This window comes from Tenrec ecaudatus, chromosome 1 (assembly GCF_050624435.1).
Source record: "Tenrec ecaudatus isolate mTenEca1 chromosome 1, mTenEca1.hap1, whole genome shotgun sequence".
Lineage (NCBI taxonomy): Eukaryota > Metazoa > Chordata > Mammalia > Afrosoricida > Tenrecidae > Tenrec > Tenrec ecaudatus.
In genome coordinates this window covers 50,647,775-50,664,151 of record NC_134530.1, presented here as the reverse complement: position 1 = coordinate 50,664,151, position 16,377 = coordinate 50,647,775, and the positions used below count along the sequence as shown (strand labels likewise).

At 42.0% G+C, this 16,377-nt stretch overlaps 1 protein-coding gene across 1 annotated transcript in view; it reads left to right on the top strand.

Annotated features, from left to right (window-relative positions):
• Nucleotides 1–1,848: 1,848 nt before the first annotated feature.
• Nucleotides 1,849–16,377, top strand: part of WASF2 (WASP family member 2) — a 90,201-nt gene continuing 75,672 nt past the window's right edge. The window contains exon 1 of the mRNA XM_075552981.1: nt 1,849–2,024. The gene's annotated coding sequence lies outside the window, so the exon portion shown is untranslated. The remainder of the gene's footprint in view (nt 2,025–16,377) is intronic.

The window sequence follows — 16,377 nt, the reverse complement described above, 5'->3', positions numbered from 1 at the left end:
TTGACTGATTTCCTGCCACATCACCAGGCTCTGGAGTGAGGGCTTGTTGTGTGGTGCTGAGGAGGGCTGGGTTCTGACTCACAGATTCTGCATAACAGAAGAAAACCCAACAGCCCCAGGCCTGCACTGCCAGCCTCAGGTTAGAGCCCATGCTTGCATCCACAGGGTCAAGGTAAGGCTTATAAAGCAGAGCTGGGATTCCATCCCTAATTAGCCTGAGAGCCCCAAACAAACGATAACACTCTGCTGAGCACCCAAAGACCCTAGTGGTCAGGATTGAGATTGTCCGTGGTTGTCAGCCCCCATGTCCCAATTTGAGCCAAGAGGTCACCAACTCAGTCGCCTCAGAGGATCGGGTCAACGCCACACCCGCTTGGCTGATTCTGCCCTTCTAAAATGTTAGGCTGCTACCCCTCCCAATCCTTTCTTGGCTTCCTTTTATTTATTTATTTTTTTTCCAGAGAGGGAAAAGAGCTAAGAACTCCAGCCAAGCCAGCCCTTCCGGGCAAAACAATCCTGCCGTGAAAAGAGCCCTGGTCTGGGAATGGTAAGACCTGGATGTAGGACTTGGCATGGAAGCTGCCCTGCTGAGGGCCCACAATGGTATCACTGCCCCTCTTGGAGCTTCTGTGTCCTCATCTGGGATTCTGCATGGGTCCTGGACTGGCTGTAATTCTTTACTCACCTCCCAGCCACCCCAGTTCAGGCACACCCCAAAGGACACTGTTTCTAGGAGCCTTGGTCATTGACAAGTAGCTGAGGGTTGGCCTGTACCAAACCTATGATGACCAGAGATATGGGGGGGGGGCTATCCGAGCATCCCCAAGACCTTCTCAGGAATGCTCAGGTGATGGAAAAGAAGTCTTTCTCAGGGGACACCTGGTCTGGAAGGGATAAATACAGAAACAGAAGTCACAGGACAAAGAGTGGTTTCAATTCCCTGAATGACCCTGGGCAAGTCACACATCATTGAGACTCAAGTTTTCTCTTCTGCAAAATGAAGACCAGCCTTTCAGGGTTGTTCTCAAAAACCCAAATGAGATCTCCTTGCTAACTGTCACACGATTATAGTCTGTAAGGTGCGCTGGGGCTGGAGCAGGGCATAAACGAAACCCCAGGCAGCTTCAGGAAGTTGTCTGGGACCATAGAATGAAGTGACCCAACTTAATGTGCCTTTCTGCTACTCTGTAGAGTTAATTACAGTCTCCACAGGTCTACCTTGTCCTAACAGGGTCGCTATGAGTCGGAATCAAGTCAATAGGGGTAAGGGTTGTTTTTTTGGTTTCTTTCTTTCTTTTTTTTTTTTTTCCGTTTGTTTTCTGAACCTGCTCCCAGTCTCAGGTGCCAAGATCTTGCCCAGATGGGTGGAACCTTCAGTGCCTGCCTGGAGTCTATGACTCACTCTCTGGTTCCCCACCCTACTTTCTGCGGGGTCGGAGGTCCAGACAAGACTATCTGCACCTTGCGGGGTGGCTACAGAGAATGTATGGGTTTGGCCCTTTCCTTCCACTTCACTGATTTTTTGAATTCTAACCAGGAGAATTCATCTTTCATTCCCCTTTGTGTGTGTTTTTACAGTCTCATAGTGAAATGTTCCCTCTTTAAATTTAGGAGCTGATTTACCTTCATCTCCAACCCCCACCCCCAAACTCGGCTTGGTTTGCCCCTTGCTGTTTACTCCGTTTGCGGAAGTCGCCCGGGCGGAGCTCCCGGGACGGCGGGCTGGACTACGTCGTTTGCGTAGCTGCTTAACTGGCATGTCACGCAGGCCAATGGAATACCCGGAAGCCGCGGGCGGTTGGGGCAGAGAGCCAATCAGGGCCGCGTGTGGGGTGTGGCCGCGTCCCAGGGCGGGGAATCGCGTAATGGCGGATGCGGGCCGGCGGCGCGCGGCTGGGGGCGTAGTGTGCTGAGGGGGTCCGGCTGCGCGGCTGGTCGCGAGGCGTCCCGCGGGAGCGGACTCTCGGCGGAGCCGAGGGGGCCGGCCGGTCCTTCTGTCGCGGGAGGCGCCCGCGCGAGGCCAGGTGAGCAACAAGTCCCATCGGGCGGCCCTGCCGTCCCGCCGTGAGGCGCCAGGCCCGGCCGGGCCGCCCCGCCCGAGTCGCGCAGGGTCCCCAGGGAGTGGGCACCGTGGCTCCTGCCGCCGGCGGCGGAGGCCCGGCGAGCTGTCAGCGCGAGGTGGCGTCCTACCCCACTCCTTTCCTCTCCCCTCGGGGAGCGCAGCGTGGGGGGGACCCGAGACCACCCCTTCCCTGCCAGGAGACTTGGGCGGGGCGGGGTGGGGGGCTCGCGGTTCGGCGGGGCTGCGAAAGTGCCCCAACTGGATCTGTTCCTGCCACTTTGTGACCTTGGGCGAGTCACTTCCCTCTCTGGGCCGCACTTTTCCCATTTGTTAAACCACGGCCGAATCCCAGTGGTGGGTTGAGATTTGGGGCGCGTTCTTTCCCAGGCTGAGGCCTGCTAAATTGTGGGGTGGCGCATGGGGAGAGGGGAGCACAGAACCTGTAGGTGTGCGTGCGTGTGTACGTTGTGTGTGTAGGTTCAGGATGGTCTGCAGAGTAAGAAGAGTTGGCTAAGGGGGTTGGGGTGCTTCCCAGACCATGATGGGGTGGGGTTAGGTTGTCCCTGAGCTTGGGAAGTTTTCGAAGAGGAAAGCAGTCCTTGGAGCCTTGTAGGGTTGTGCCTAGAATTCAGGCCCAGAAGTCAGTAAGGGAAAGAGGAGGAGGAAGAGGTGGAGGAGGGAGAACATGTGTGGGGCACCCACTGTGCGCTACTTACTTCAATTTTCACAGCAACCTTTGAGGGGAAAGGTAAGTTTCCAAGGAGTTACGTGACGTGCCCAAGGTCCCACAGTGAGGTGCCGGAGCTTACCAACTTTAAGGTGTTTCCTTTGATAATTATTGAGCAAGAGGAAGTGACCGCCCATCTGAAAGATAAACCCAACTCGGCTCTCCATTGCTGTGGAGTCCAGTCCAACTCTGCTGACTCAGTAGGACCCGGTAGAACTATCCCAGTTTCCAAGTGTCACTTCAGAGGCACAGAGGCACTGGAGGGTTTGGACTGCTGACTGAGCACTTACCATGGTGCCACCGGCACTCTTATTTGTTCCATTTTAGTTAAAAGATAACAATGGGAAACGTTTGCTTGGTCACAGATTGTGTGGTGGTTGGCCCTAGATACTTGATTTCTCCCATGGAGACCAGTTAGGTAGTAATCCCTGGATAGGCCTTTAAAAGGCTCCCTGAGCTCCATGTGTGAATTGGAAAGGATCACTTGGAAATTGTAAACGTCACTTTGAAAACTGTGTCAGAACGGCAGAGGGCCCAGATGGAGTCCTAGCCGGGTGGCCAGTAGAAGAAAGTTCACCAGCTATTGACTGGATTCTTGGTTCAGGGTGGTGCCACCCCAGAAAGTTGTTCTGTCTGCCACCTAAGAAGGCCACATGTCTTTGAGATGGGAGAAGATTCCTGTTTGTCAGTTGTGCTTTCTCTGGGTTCTGGGGTTGAAAGTTTCAACAGATAGCCTCTGATTGAGTAATACTTCACTCTTTGTGCCTGTTATCAGTCTTCTAGAAGGGCAAAGATTGTGAGCCCTGACGTAGGAGGTCATTGGACACCCCAAAGAACAGTCCTTCCTTTTTCCAAATCTTGGCGCTTCTGGCTAATCAAAATGGTAGTATGTTAATGGTGGGGAAGAACATTGGAGAGGAAGTTGCTGAGAAAGGAGGGCGTTTCTTAGCTGTGGAGCCAATATGGATTTCTTTGTTTGAAACTCTAAAACCAGAAAACTGCGACTAAAGGAGGAAGGAAGGAAGGGACTGAGAAAGCCTTCTTCCCGTTCCAACACCTTTGTGAGCTGGCCCCGGCCCTGTCAGAGAGGCTACCCTTTCACTGAAAAAGTCATATATTCTCTAGAATGAAATCATTGTGAACCATACACTTTTTGAGATAATATAAACAACAACAAAACAGCAGCAGAACATTTTGCTAAGTTATTAATGGGCAATTATTTCTTTCTTGACAGAATTACCAATTTAGTCTTTGCCTGTTTTTTAACTGTGATTGAATCAGTGAGATTCAACCTAAGAGGAATTGATCTAGCTATTGGGTGTTGCACACATCACCCTCATTTGAAGTACGACATAATTGTTGTGTTTGAGTTTTTGACATGTGTTAAAAGTCTTTTAATGCTCCCTTTTCTAGGCATGTGTGTGATAGTTAATAAATGAGTTTATTGCATGTGAAGAGTCTGCATTCATTTTCAGTATTTTCTGTTTAAGGAGAACACAGTCTCCTTAGGGCTGTACCTGTCCACACTTACCTTGTTAAAGTCCTTGAGGGTGGGGTGGGAGGTTCTTGGGGCCAGATGAGATTCTGAATTGAGAGCGAGGGCATTTTAGAAAATAATTTGGTACACGGACTGTGTGTTTTGTACCTTTCCTGGAGAGGCAGGGGGCTGCACCCCATAATCAAACACATTGCAATTTCTGGAGTAAAATGCCTGAATGTCTGTGCCAATTGGGATAAATAAATGCTATAAGTAGCCTCATGTCATTTCACATCAGATTTTGCTGTCTGAATAATTTATATTAAAAATTGTTTTCACAGCCTTTTGGATTTTGAAATTGAAGTTAAGGATTGTGGACTTCTGTGGGTAAAATTTACGTGACGACAAAAAGAGTGACTGGGCAAAGTATTGTATAACCAAGCTGATTTCAAAATTAGGCTCTAAAAGCCAGAATTAACATCGAAGATGCTTGTTTGTGTCACGTAACAATCTTGCTCTAACTAAAATGTACCAGGTGTGCGCTTTTCCGAACGACCAAAACTTAACTTTCTAAGGTCCTCATTGATCTTCTTTTCAGATGCTAGAATAACATCCTCCTCTTTCTCTAAAATAGTAATATAGAGGGTCTTGAGCTCATCATTTTTGCGTAGCAATCAGAGAACTATCTCCTTCCATTGTGTCATTTACAGAAAGGCTAAAATTAGGCGAGGCTCTGTAGATCACATTTGTAGAATCTCACAGCAAGTTTTCTTTTGGGTGGCCTTAGAATATGTGGTCAACGGTGCTCTGTGGAGCATGGGGAAGTTTTTTTTATTTTTGATGTATGAAGCCTCCACAATTTGTTCAGCTTTAGTAAGGGGTTTACTAAACTACATTTAATTTAGAGTATTTTTAGATTAATTGAGGCTATATGAGAAACCAAGCTTACTAGCCATATGACTTTGTGGTTTCTTTAAATGGCAAAGGGTCTGTAGAAGCAGACTTACCAAAACGCAGGCCACTTAACGGTATTTCTTGGATTCTTCTATAGAGTAAGGCAGATGAGCATGGTTGGAGGGTGAAGAACTATTGCTTCTCTTTAGAGGAAGTTCTATTACAGCTTGTATTTGAGGGATATCACATAGTGTGAGGGCCTAATTCCATCTCTCCTCCTTTCCTCAATTCAGTTCTCCCATCTTTCCTGAGAGCAGTACTTACCTTTATTGTCTGGGAGAGAGAAGGGGTCTGTATATCAGGATGAGTATCAGGGACAGTGTATCAGGAGTTAGAGGTGGGGACAGTATGGGATTGGGATAAAGACACTCTTAACTTCAATTTTATAAGCACAAAAGGATAATAAATTAGTGGGCCAGACTCTTATTCCAAGATACCCTGTCATGAAACTGTTTTGTACTTTTTTTGTATTCTAAAATGCTTAAAGACCTGAGTGTCAAAACCAAAACAGAACAAATCCCCTTTCCCCAGGAAAAACCAAACACGTGGATATCAAGCTTGTCTTGCACTGGAATTACTAATCGATCTTTTAAATAGTATACATATCTATCTAGCTCAGGAGCTCTGATTCAATATATAGCCACTGTTGAGAACTATTTGGACAAGTGTAATGCAGATGTTCAATAAATATTTGTTGAGTAATCCCTGTGGGGTTCTGGCCTAGGTTGGGTAGAGTGGGAGGGGACACAGATTTTTCATAAAGTGAAAAGAGAGGACCACATACTTAGCAGTTGGCACATCTGGCCCCATAGTTTGACTAGAGTGGTGACGTAGGCAGGAGGTTGAATGTAGTCAGTCTGTGGCCTTCCTGACTAGAGTTGGTTGAGGTGGTGGTTTTGGGTGACCTTGAGTCGCGTCCTACTCTTAGTGACCCTGTGTACAACTGAAGAAAACCCCGCTGGGTCCTGAGCCATCCTCACAGTTATGTTTGAGCCCATCGTTGCAGCCACTGTAGCAGTGCCTCTTGTTGAGGGTCTTCGTGTTTTCTCTGTCCCTCTACTTTACCCCACATGGTGCCCTGTTTTAGAGACCAGTTTCTCCTGAGGAACCCTGGTGGCATAGTGGGGTATGTGTGGACTGCTAACTGTAAGGTCAGCAATTCGAACCCACCAGCTGCTCTGGGGGAAAGACGAGACTTTTTACAGTCTCAGAAACTCACAGGGGCAGTTCTACTCTGTACTTTGGGGTCACTATGGGTCAGAATTGACTCGATGGCCCCGAGTTTTGGTATCTCCTGTTGACATTTCCAAAGTATGAGACAAAATTTCACCATCCTTCCTTCTAAGGAACATTTTGGAAATATTTTCTTCAAGATAGATTTGTGTTTTTCTAACAGTACATGGTACTTGGAATATTCTTTGCCAACATGGATTCAAATTCATCAAACCCATCCTCATTCATGATCCAGCTTTCACATGCATTTGAAGTGATTGAAAATACCATGGCTGGGGTTAGGTGCACCTTAGTCCTCAGGGTGACATTTCTGATTAGGGTAGTAGTTGCTAAGTTGGCATTCTTAGGGATTTGAGTAAATTGGTGGCAGTGACAGTGGTGCTAAGGGAAGAAACAGAAAGTTGTTATTTTACTGGGTTGGCAACACATGTGGTTAATTAATTGCCTTAGAATCATGTTTGTCTTGTGTCAGCGTGATGTGTGCAGAATAGAACTGTAGGTTCTCTAGGCTGTGGCCTTTCAGAAGCACACCATCAGTTCTGCCTTCTAGATGCTTTGGGGAGGGTTTGAATCACTAACCTTTTAACCAGTAGTAGTTGTGCATAACTGTGCAACCTTTAACTGCATGGAACATAATTGGCACTCCATAGCTTTTTTGTTGACTGAAGAAATCTGGCTCTCTGGGAAAATGTATATAGACTGTGAAATAAGATATTTTCTTATCCATCAGAATTGGGTTAACCTACCGCCTACATATCAATTCAAAACCTGTATAGGATTTCAGAAACTGTAAACCTTTATGGGAGCAAACAGCCTTGTCTTTTGCTCTTGGAGCAGCAGGTAGATTTGAACTGCTGACCCTGCGATTGGCAGTCCAACATCTAACCCATAGTGCTTTGAGGGCCCCTTAATCTCTTCTGTGAAGGCCTCATGGAAAAGTTGAGTGGCTCTTGTATGTGTTTTCTTTGTTAAAACACTTACCACATTGTCAAATCTGACATCAAATTTGCCAAATTAACAAGTCTAGAAAACTCTTTGACCCACCTAATTGTGAGCTCCTGAAGGCATTGGTCTTTTTAAAAAAATTCTTTTATGAAAAAAATTCTTATGATCAGCATTCACAATTACAAATACTGCTTAAATTATAGCTTCTGTGTTCATTTGTTGCATTCTTTTAGGCTTCTCATCTAATTTGTGGGTTTTTTTTTTTCGTTTCAGCAAATATTTATTTTTTAATCATTTTATTGTTGTTTCGTACAACTCTTATCACAATCCATCCATCCATCCATCGTGTCAAGCACATTTGTACATTTGTTGCCATCATCATTCTCAAAACATTTTCTTTCTACTTGAGCCCTTGGTATCAGCTTCTCATTTTTTCCCTTCCTCCCTCATGAACCCTAGATTATTTTTTCATGTTTTAAATGAAAAAATGTCTTACAGGGTGTCTATTAAATATCGCCTGAGAGGTAGGTCTTTCTTGAGCCTTCAGATTGAGTTTTTCAACCTTGGCACTTAAGTTACTTTGGTCCAGATAGTTTGGTGTTGTTGGAGCTGTTCCGTGCTTTGTAGGCTATTTAGCTGACTACCCACTAGGTAGGGGTAATATCCCAGCCTCCTTAGTTGTGACAACCAAAAACCTCTCCAGACTTGTCAGATGGCCCCCTGTTGGGAAGCACTATCAGAGTGGGAGAGTGAATGAGTATAGACATCCTCATGGGAGTTCTCTTTGTTCTTTCTACCTGGTTGTATAGTCGCCTGTCAAAGAAAGGAAAACAAGAGGTGCCAACTTTAAAAGAGCCCCCTTGTTTTTTTTATTCTGTTTTAAACTTTATGGTTGTAGAGCTGTACAGTTAGCTGGATTAATTATGCAGATAATACATAAATTTAATTTCCACCACAGCTTAATATTTAGAATATTACTACCTTGCCTAAAAAGACTTTGTGGGAAAAGCTCAGAGCTGAGTGGAGTTTGACACCTAAACTAGCCAACGTTACTTTTCTAGGGAATTTGTTAGGATTGTTCATTGCTGATTTTTGACCTTTGTGGTGGTTAGGTCTCTTTTAAGGCCACAGCATAGATGCTGTATAAACATGTTTAGCTAATGGCCTCGCTTCATCAGCTCAGCATACTTTTGTGATAGATTGGTCATGGTAATAATGGTCCCTGGGTCCTTTGAGCATTAAAAAAGGAATGACAGGTCAGTAGTAACATTTGGGGACTCCGCCTCTCCTTTGGCCAATCCTCCACATTATAGTCATTCATGTCTTAGTCACTATTAAAGTGAAGTTGAATGAGTGTTATTTTTTCCTGTTCCATTTGAAGTTATGAATGGTACTCTGGAGAATTCAAATGTATAGTTATGAATGGAATCTTAGAATAGTTACTATTTATGCAAATGAAACACACTTCTTAACTTGGAAATCAAACAGAATTGAATTAGAAAAGAGAAGAATAGGAACAAGAATTGTTGGATGCTTGAATGTTCAGATATGGAAGTATCTCAGAAAAATTGCTTTCATCATGATGTCTACAACCTAATAAACAGTCTGAGAGGCTATAAAACAGTGTTGGTGCTATTATTACCTTTCAAACTCTTATTTTTCTTTTTTGGTAAAATACAAAAAAGCTTGAGCCATACCCCCTTAGTTATAAGATTAATTCCTGTTGAACAAAATTAGGTTTCTAGTTTTTGGACTGTAGTAAGTAGCCCTTTTGGGAAGGAGCAGTTAACTTCATTCCATATGAATGGATATATGCATTTATATATTTACACACTTGTAGACTTTCATACAGCAATGCCATACTGGCTCATGGTGAAATTTAAACCTTATAATTGACATAGGAAAATAGTAAGAGCAATTCTCTATTGAAGTAATTAGAATTGAAACCTTTTCCTCTCCTGATTGTTAGAGCAAGTGCTCAGTCTAAAAGCTCTCCTTCAAAGTAGGTCTTGAGAAATTCTGCTTAACTGTGTAGAAGGAGGTCTTGACATCCTGGATCATGCCCCTGGTTGTTCCCTTTCCTTCCTGATTGGGAACTGACTGTAAGGAGATTTCCCTCTAGAAAATTTTTCTTTGTAAATTGTATTTAGCATATTAATCTTGAGAATATACATAACAGAATACACACAATTAAATAGTTTCTACATGTACTGATTACATTCTTGGAGTTGTATGCTTACACATACATCCATTTTACTGCCTTTTCTCACTTGGTCCTCCCTCCTTATAATAGAAATTCACTGCCCACTAAGGTTCCCATCTCATCTTTTGAGTTGCTGTTGTGAATTTGTTCTCATGTAGATAGTTCATAAAAGATCATAATGCTCAAGGAAGACTTTTTTACTGGATTTAAGTTGACTTCAGGGGATATTTCTGGTGTAAGCAGGACTTCAAACAGTTCCAAGTGGTTCAGTCCTGGCCATGGAAATGAGCAGCAACCAGATCGCATAGCAACCAAATCTCTTGTGCTTCAGATTTTGACCCAAATAGGAGAGCAGGCAGCGGTACCCTTGCCGTCAGCAAGCTTTCTCCACAGCCCGACTGATAATCTCCTCTCTTGCTTCAGGAAACTCTTTAATGTGAATGAAATTGTATGCTGTTTCTTTGGGGATTGACTTAGTCAGCATACTCTCTAAGCTTCACCCATACTATAGCAGGTATCAGCTTTAATTTCACCTACTAGCCAAATAGTAGTTTATTGTGTGTATGCACCATAATTTATCCATTCACCTGTTGACAGGCCCCTGGAGAATAACGGTCATCTTTACAGAATAGTATTTCTTATACCAGAAGCATCTGTGGAAACAACCTTGCTCCCACTTTCCCTGTGAATGTAGTGTTCATTGGATGATGATTTGTGAGCCATGGTGCTCCCATTTGGATCTGTATTATGTTGTTCATGTCTTAGCACTTGAAATGAAAAAGAGATCTTTTTGTTGGTGGTGATTGCTTGACTCCTGATTTATGGCAATCTTATTCAGAATTGAACCATTATGACTTTTGTAGAGGTTTTTTGTTTTTAACAGTTTTATTTGCACTTCTTCCACATGATACAATTCAATAATTCAGGCATATCAAGAAGAGTTATACAATTATTACCACATTCAATTTTAGAACATCATCTTCCTTGAACTTACTGTTATTATCTGTTATTCATGTAATTATTTTTTTTCTAAACGTGGCAAAATTATACACAAGAAAATATTCTCCAATTCCACAAGTTGTATATGGGTAGTTCAGTGCCATTGAGTATACTCTTCATGTTGTACAACCATTATTGATACCTTTTATTTTGAAATCATTTACTGGGTGTTTATTTTCCCATTAAAAAAAAATCGGGAGCTCTTACAGCTTTTATAACAATCCAGGCATCAAATGTATCAAACATATTTTTTTTTTACTTTCCAATAGTTGTTTTTTTTTTTTTAACATTTTATTAGGGGCTCATACAACTAATCACAATCCATACATATACATATATCAATTATATAAAGCACATCTGTACATTCTTTGCCCTAATCATTTTTGAAGCATTTGCTCTCCACTTAAGTTAAGCCCTTTGCATCAGGTCCTCTTTTCTCCCCTCCCTCCCCGCTCCCCCCTCTCCCCACATTATTGATACCCTTTTACAAATTATTCCACCACCCTAAGCAACACCTCTTTCTCCTTCACCCATGTAACCATTGGTCAAGTTTGGTTTCTTTTTAGTAATTTTCTTGATATAATGTTCACATATCATACTTCCATGGTTAAATTTCCTTTTAAAAACTTGTGTGTACATCATCATCATCAGTTCTAGTGCTCCCCCCCACCCTCCTGCATTTATCGTTTGCTCTAGAGTTTTCATTTGTTGATTTTAAGGAGCAGATCGTCAGATTCCTTACTCTGTCTTAAACTAGACATTTACCTGAAACCTATTCGGTTTCATGACAACATGCAAGCCTTCCCCGACAGCCTCAGGCTGTGCTGGAGGTACATTGTCCCAGAATAGAACCCCTGGTCTGCTGCATGGAACGGAGGAGACTACCACCGAAATAAACAGATTCAGAATAGATAAAGTAACTTCCTCAGAGCTAGTCAACTAGTAAATGAAACCGCTGAAAATTAAAAAAAAAGATTTATTAAAGCAATTACAAAAATAAACTGTCTTAAAGGTTAAATTTTACATACAGTAGGATGTGTAGAACGTAGTGTGTAATTAGATGGATATTGACATATATAAACATTGTAACTAAGACCCCAATCAAGAGTTAGAACATTTTCAAAACTCCCCAGTATTCCCTCCTAGAGTACCCCCTTCCAGTCACCCCCCACTCTTCTTAGATAGCCCCTGTGCTGGGTTCTGCCTCCAAATAGTAATTTTGCCTGTCCTCAAGTCAGGTAGTATGTGCTCTTTTGTGTCCACCTTTTATTCACGGGAGAAAGACTGGGTCCACTCCTGTAAACAGTTACAACCTAGGAAACCTACAGGGGGTCGCTGAGTCAGCATTGACTCAGTGGCAGTGAGTTTAGCTTTGTTTTTTTCTTCTATTCAACATAAAGTTTTTGAGATTCATCCATATTGCGGTGTGTATTACCGATGAAGCCAAGTCTCGAAAATGCCTCTCTAGAGTTCTTTCCAACAAACTGCAGCGCCTGTTTTGCTTAGCTTTGCGTCACATTCATGTTTTTGCTTTGGTATTTGCATGTAATTTACTTAGTATTTTTTCTAACAGCCTAGATCTATTTATTTTTAAAATATCTTTGAAATCACGAAAGTAATACATTCTCATTGCAACAAATTACACAATCAGAAGTAAATAAAGAGTGAAAGTTTCTGCAGTTTTGTTTTTATGTTTTTCTCCCAATTATGAAAGTAATCAATGTTCTTTATATAAAAAAATTGCCCAATTAAGAAAATATGCAGCAGAGAATAAGAATTACATATAATCTCACCAGTTAGTATTCTGATACATTTTCTGTTTTTGTGTACTTTATTACCATAGAACTAAGATAGCTAGAGGTTTTTAGGCTTTCCTTCTAGTATACTTGTCACCCCATCGCTTACCCCGACCCCCATTTATCAGTCATTTTATAATGATTCATTCTTGCGGCCACCCTAAATCTGAGCTTGGCTGGACTGGTCCTAGCAGGCCACATTTTTTGGGATATATATGCATTTTATTTTTAGTAGGTCTCAGTCATCTTTATAGGCCACCTTTTTAACATTTATTGTGTATTCCTGTCACCTTGTTTTGGCATACCTAATACCCAACCTCTCATACAGCAGAGCGGGAGGCAGCCAGCCCATCCTAGTAGCTTAGAGGGTGCTCAACTGGGTTCAGATGTAGACTCCACCTAACTAGCTTTGTAGCCTTGGGTGACAACCTCACAGCCTCAGTTTTTGCATCTGTAAAATGGAGACTGATCTCATTTTACTGTAAAATAATAGAGTCTCAGGGGAGTATTTGAAGGATTAAATTACATCAATACTTAGCTCAGTAATTTAAGAATGTCATACAGGGTTGGCCACATCATCTAGCCCATAATTCTGTATTTTACCACTTTCCAAAGGACTGTTTATAGAGGTGAAGGCATGAAAATGTCACCTTCAAAATCTAGGACTATGTTCCCCCAAATTCATATTTCTTAGGAGTTTTTATGGAAGTGGCACCTCTTAAGGTTTTTTTTTTTTTAGATTATCTTTGAGTTATTTTATTACACTCTGTACTTCCCACCTGTGTAATGAGGTTTTTGGTTTTTAAATACTGAACTGGATCGTAAACTGGCAATTTTTATTGGTTCTAATAAAAATTATAGCTTCTGAAAAGTAAGTATATACTTTGTGCCAGGCAGTGTATATGTCTTCATCCTCTTTCTTTAAATTGGTTATGTACAGTTGGGAAAAGTGAGGCTCGATGAAGTTACATAACTTGTCTAAGGCCACACAGCTAAACTGTGTGGGATGAAAATTCAGAGTTCTTCTCTTTCTGACTCTTGAATCTGGGCTTTAAAAATGAAAAGAAGTCCCAATAACACTCTTGGGTAAACATTATCCTGTTAACTGCAAGGTCGGTGGTTCAAATCCATCAGTTGCTCTACAGAAGAAAGATGAAACTCTCTGTATCTGAAGATTTTCAGAACCTCAGAAACCCTATTTAAGATCGCTGTGATGGAGGGGGAAGGGAGGGGTAAAAATGAGCCGATACCAAGGGCTGAAGCAGAAAGCAAATGTTTTGAGAATGATGATGGGAACAAATGTACAAATGTGTTTGACACAATGTATGTATGTATTGTGATAAGAGTTGTACGAACCTCCAATAAAATGATAAAGATCACTATGAGTTGGAATCAATTGATTGGCAGTAGGGATTTAAAAAATATATATATACTTTATTCTTTAGACTTTGGTCTACTTTGTGGCCTCTAAGATTTGCTGCTGAAGTTTATTTTATTTTTTTAATTTACCATTTCTCATCCCTTTTGTTTCTTTTAAAGTATGCTTTATATATCTGTATTTCTTTATTAAAAAAAAATCTCACATACAGAAGGCCCTCTGTCTCTGGGCCTTTTGAAAACCTCTCTGGGCCTTCTCTGTCTGTTTTGCCCTTCCTGTGCTATGATGACCAGAACTGTACATTCTAATCTAGGTACAGATACACTTTGGTTTGTTCAAGGTTAGGATAATGTGTTCTGTGTTTCCAGGGTTTTCATAATAACAGCCAGATTTTGTTGCCTATTTGTAGCTGAATTCAGGATATAGCCCAGGAACTCTGAACCCCTTTCCTTCCTGTAACAGGTAGCTTAGAGCACCTCATCTGATAATTGTAGTTTGAATTAGTTTTCCATTACTGCATTCCCTTATTTTTTTCCTACGTAGAAGCTATTTTCCGTATTTCTGGACATACAAAATCTTGCACCATTGTACTTCTATTGCTATAGTGTCATCTGCAGACTGGGAAGATGTCACTAGATAGTTTTATTATGAGACATTTCTGAAAATGTTAATTGTAAGTAGTTTGAGCATGAATTCTAGGGAACTCTTTGTGTATACATCTTTATACAGAGAAGAGACTATCAGAATCTCTATTTATATTTCTAAATGGATTCTGTCCTGGAAAAAATAATATTTTAAAATAATAATTATTTACTGTTTAGTGTACCCTTTGGAAAGGTATGTTTTTGATTTTTGTTAAATTCTGCTTATTTAATTCTCAGTCTCCTTGCTATATATCTTCTCATGCAAGGTGTATGTATGTGTTACATGATGCCTAACACAGTAGGTTCTCTGTTGTCTTTGTTATATTAAATATTTTACAACAATACCCCAAACCCAAGCCAAACTCACTGCTGATGTTGATGCGAATTTATAGTGATCCTATAGGTCAGAGTAGAACTACCTCTGTGAGTCTGAGAGACTTAACTCTTTATGGAAGTAGAAAGCCCCTTCTTTCTCCTGTGGAGCAGCTGGTGGTTGCAAACTGCTGGCCTTGTGGTTAGCAGCCCAAGCGTAACGCCCAGCACCACCAGGGCTTCTGAGTAAGACCCAATATGAAGTTATTAGTTTAGCATTCAGCACCTTTATTGAATGCATAAGTGGTTAAGGTCCAGCCCTGGTGATGGCTTATGAAAGATCCCAGTCTTGAAAAAGCCCTATAGAGCAGGTTGACTATACGTGGGGCCTCCATGACTCGGGGCAACTTCACAGAAACTAGCAATAACAACAATATTTGCAAAGTGCTAGGTATTCAACACAGTGACCATGAGAGACAAAAAGTCCTTACCCTTAAGTGGTTTAGAAAGTCTTGGGTAAATACATATTTATTTTAATGATGAAATGGTGATTCCTTAGGAAGAAAATAACATAGAGTATGGATAGAACAAATGGTTTGTGATTGGTTGCTAATTTTAAAAGTTGGTGGTTCAAATCCAGCCAGCAGCTGTGTGGAATATGGCCAAGAAAACCCTATGGAACAGTTCTACCCTGTAACTCAGGACAACCAAGAACCACAAACATGCATAATAAAAAATAAGGGAGGCACTTGTGTAAGGTGTGGTCAGAAAAGGCTCCTCTCTCAGAAAGTGACAGATTGCAACTGAAGAATGAAAACAAACCCATCCCGATTAGAGCAGACAGTCCACAGAGAGGACCACATGGCCGGCCTTACTATGAGACATGACGTCCCTCACTGACCCATAACCCTACAGGGGACAACACCAGAAACAGTGTGAGAATTAAGCCCGATCTGATCCTACCACACTGAGGCAAAACACTAAGGGAGTGCAACAGAACAGCAAGGGAACAGCGGCGAGGTCCCCAGGGAATGCGGGAGATGGACTTTGGGTCCAGGACATGGTACCCCAACAGACTGGACTGAAAGACACTCCTAAAGGCCAACAAACAGTCCTTGAACTAACTACAAGCTTTTCTTTCCTTTTTTTTGTCATTGGTTTGTTGTATATTGTTGCTTGGTTTTGCTCTTGTTTTGTTTTTGTGCATGTTATTATCTCTGCAGGTCTGTCTAAATAAGATAGGCTGGATGAACAACCTGGAGGAGAAAACAACAGAACTGACAGTTCAGGGGGACATGGGAGAAGGGGGGTGAAGGGAAAGGTAGTGGTGTTAACAAACCCAGGGACAAGGGAACAAGTGATCCAAATTGGTGGTGAAGAGGGTGTAGGAGGCCTGGTAGGGCCTGATCAAGGATAATGTAACAAAGAGGAATTACTGAAACCCAAATGAAGACTGAGCATGATAGTGGCACAAGAGGAAAGTCAAAGGAAGTAGAGGAAAGAGCGAGGAGGCAAAGGACATTTATAGATGTCTAAATACAGGCATGTACATATGCAAATATATATATGAGCATGGGAAATAGATCTATGTGCATGTATTTATAAGTTTAGTATTAAGGTAGCAGAAGGACATTGGGCCTCCACTCA